The sequence below is a fragment of the Aethalodelphis obliquidens genome, unplaced genomic scaffold (genome assembly GCF_003676395.1).
Source record: "Aethalodelphis obliquidens isolate GAN/ISIS:26980383/991018 unplaced genomic scaffold, ASM367639v1 scaffold13, whole genome shotgun sequence".
NCBI lineage: Eukaryota > Metazoa > Chordata > Mammalia > Artiodactyla > Delphinidae > Aethalodelphis > Aethalodelphis obliquidens.
The window spans coordinates 22,888,821-22,892,897 of NW_020837957.1; the positions used below are offsets into that span (position 1 = coordinate 22,888,821).

General features: G+C 39.2%; 1 pseudogene; it reads right to left on the reverse strand.

Annotated features, from left to right (window-relative positions):
• Positions 1-3,211: 3,211 nt before the first annotated feature.
• Positions 3,212-3,825, reverse strand: LOC113624441 (HIG1 domain family member 1A, mitochondrial pseudogene; annotated as a pseudogene).
• Positions 3,826-4,077: the final 252 nt, after the last annotated feature.

The window sequence follows — 4,077 nt, forward strand, 5'->3', positions numbered from 1 at the left end:
GTGCCCAGCATCACTCACTTGGATTCCTACATAACCCTTTGCAAACAGAGCCACTGTGAACCATTGTGTAGGTTGTGCTCTGCTTGAAAGCACCCAGCCTCATCAGGGGCAAGGAGAGTAGGGGTGAAATACAGTCCAAACTCAACTCCCAAGACTAAAGTCGAGGGGGCACTATTTGATCATTTCTCTGCCCAGAGGGAACACATTTTTCTAATTCACAAGTTGTTTTTCTAATTCACACAACATATGTGCTAGCAACGCAGCCCTGTTTCAACCATTCTTCACCATAAGAGCCAGAGTCTTTCTAAAGTACCAATCGGATGCTTTTACTGTCCTATTTAAAACCTTCTAACGACTCTCCTTTGTACTCAGTGTGAAGTTCAAGCCCCATTATATGATTGATAATGTCTTTCATGTTCCACCTCTGGTTTACCACTCCAGTCACAGTTCTCACACCTCACACTGTACTTGTATATACTGAGCTCCATCCACCTTCTCTGTAACCCCAGGCTACATCTCCATCCCCCTCTCCATCACCCATCCACTTCCACATTCTGCTGTCACATGAATGACTCATGCTCATCTGATGAGTTAGAATAGATATCACTCCCCTGGGAAGCATTCCCTAACTTCTCCAATCCCCCTTCTGACTGGGTTAAATTCCTCTCACATCACCTCATTCTCGCCCCCGGGATAACACTTAACATTTTATGTCTTAATTGACAATTTACTTCTCCCTTATTTCTTTCCAGATGGTGATCGTTTTGAGGGCAGAAAACAATCTCTTATTAACATTATATCCTCTATACCTATCACTATGCTCAGAAAATATTTGTTAAAGGAAAGCATGGAATCTGTCTTATCCAGAGTATCAGTTGTAATGAATCAATCCCAGAGCTGACAAAAGTACAATAAGAGAAACCAGTAACCACCTTACTCTATAAGTTTACACTATAGGAAGACAATGTTATACCTCTGGACAGTAATGCTAAGTCACCCCATCTAATAAAAGTATCTTGAATTATATCCTCATTGTTAATGGAATAACAAACTTTGGCTTAACATTTTCTCTTAATGAATCTCCCAACTAGCCTTCATCTTCTATTTAGGTTCATTCAAATTGTTGATATAAATATAGTTCTGCCTAATACCTTCCTCCAACCCCAGCTGCTTCTATGACCCTGTTTACACCTGACCAGGATTTTACTTTAATCCTTCAAATTAATTTCAAATATTTTAAGGCCCAGACTCATTCAAAAGTAGCAAAAAACGTATTTCACACTTGAGAAATGCAGCCCCTCTCCACTCTCCTATATCAGCTGGCCGCCCTTCCCATACTCCTACATAAACAGCAACACTGACCCACCCAGCTGCCTGAGGTCAAATGCAGAAGTCATTTTTTCTTTGAAATGCTGTTCCTTATACCTGATTTCTCATCACTGGCTCTTTCTTTGCACATCTCTGTTTAAATATCTCTTTGGCTAGGCCATCTCTCTCAACCCAGTCCTAAGCAGCAACTCAGTCACCATCCTATCTTTCGTTTTAAAATTCTCTGTATAGCTTTTACTTATTTTCTTCATTTTTGTACCAAATCTTTTTTTTAACATCTTTATTGGAGTATAATTGCTTTACAATGTTGTGTTAGTTTCTGCTGTACAACAAATTGAATCAGCTATATGTATACGCATATCCCCTTATCCCTTCCCTATTGAGTCTCCCTCCCACCCTCCCTATCCCATCCCTCTAAATCGTCACAAAGCATGGAGCTGATCTGCCTGTGCTATGCAGCAGCTTCCCACTAGCCATCCATTTTACATTTGGTAGTGCATATATGTCAGTGCTACTCTGTCACTTCATCCCAGCTTCCCCTCCCCCCGCCCCGTGTCCTCAAGTCCATTCTCTACATCTGTGTCTTTATTCCTGCCCTGCCACTAGGTTCATCAGTGCTTATTTGTTAGATTCCACATATATGCGTTAGCACACGGTATTTGTTTTTCTCTTTCTGACTTACTTCACTCCGTATGACATACTCTAGGTCCTACCACCTCACTACAAATAACTCAATTTTGTTCCTTTTTATGGCTGAGTAATATTCCATTGTATATATGTGCCACATCTTCTTTATGCATTCATCTGTCGATGGGCACTTAGGTTGCTTCCATGTCCTCGCTATTGTAAATAGAGCTTCAATGAACACTGGGGTGCATGACTCTTTTATGAATTATGGTTTTCTCAGGGTATATGCCCAGTAGTGGGATTGCTGGGTCATATGGTAGTTCTATTTTTAGTTTTTTAAGGAACCTCCATACTGTTCTCCATAGTGGCTGTATCAATTTACATTCCCACCAACAGTGCAGGAGGGTCCCCTTTTCTCCACAACCTCTCCAGCATTTATTGTTTCTAGATTTTTTTTTGATGTGTTCACTTACTTTAATAACACTACATTTACCATGTTATCATCATGGAATGTAAACTCAGGTTAGACAAGAGAATTTCACAAGTACAACAAAGCATTCTGTAGTATACCAAAGTTTGTATAACGTCTGACCAAACCAGCTTGGTCATAAATCACTTCCATTATAGGCAATTTATTTAGTTTAACATTTATGATTCTTACAGAGAAAATAAACATACTGCACACATTTAAAAAGTGTTTTTCGTTTACTCTTGCATTAGCACTTAAAATTCATATTTCTATTTCAAAATGACACAAAAATTATTCTAATATAACAGCAGCAAAATATAATTCTGCAATTACAAAAGAGCTAAATGGGGATCTACAGTTAAGTTATTCTCATGTTTACAACTATGATTCTGAAATAAATACTACTTCAAAGGAGCTCTCTTACCAGCTTTTTAGGTTTGGCTTAAAAACACACATATAGTTGCCAGGAGGTTTATAATGTTGTATTCTGTACACTGTTTTGAAAGGGTTCCTCTAGAGCCAACCAGCCCTTAAAACAGTACTCAGTCCACAAGGCAGTCAGAAAGAGTTAAATTAACTGGGGTAAATAGGATTCCTATATTACATCAAAAGCATATGATATTCTGCAGCAACTGGGAGCATTATCAGGATTGGCATGTTGTCCTCTTTAAAACTAATTTCATCAGAAGAGTTTAAGAAGGTGGACATTGTACCACTATCAAGAGCATTTAAAAATGACATGTTTTTGTGCTAATCTGCCTCCCCTGAATGACCTAGCTAGTGAACTAGTCACCAGTAACCTGGTCACCAGGCAAATCAAGCCTGCAAGAAAGGAAGCCAGTATTCAAATTACCATGTTATTGTCCGACCCAAAGAATTTATTTTCAACATAAACATATAACCTCAATATGAGATGTCTAACTAAAGCAAGCACCACCAATGAGACCAAGACAACGTCTCCTCTTCTAAGGTTTAGGTTTTGCCCAGAATTCTTGATACATGGAATCGCCCATACCAAGAGTCATTGTTCCCACAACAAAGCCTTGGGCTGCCATGCACATGTGGATCAGGTGAACAGACATTTTACTATTTCCCCTGCTCTTCAATTTATATAATCTATATGCAACGATTGTTGCAAAACCTGCCATTCCAGTGGGGACAAATGATGCCTCTCTAGCTTTTCGGATAAGTTTAGATCCGTGATCTTCATCATATGAAGAAAGAGAATCATCTGTGTCACTTGACATAGTGATTGAAGGATCTTCAGACAACTACAAGACGTCGCAGGTTCCAACCGGCTTCTGCTGTTTCTAGATTTTTTGATGATGGCCATTTTGACTGGTGTGAGGTGATACCTCATTATGGTTTTGATTTGCATTTCTCTAATGATTAGTGATGTTGAGCATCTTTTCATGTATTTGTTGGCCATCTGTATGCCTTCTTTGGAGAAATGTCTATTTAGATCTTCTGCCCATTTTCGGATTGGGTTGTTTGGTTTTTTTTGATAAAGAGCTGCATGGGCTGCTTTACAAAGGAGGCAAGAACATACAATGGAGAAAAGACAGCCTCTTCAATAAGTGGTGCTGGGAAAACTGGGCAGCTACATGTAAAAGAATGAAATTAGGACACTCCCTAACACCATACACAAAAAT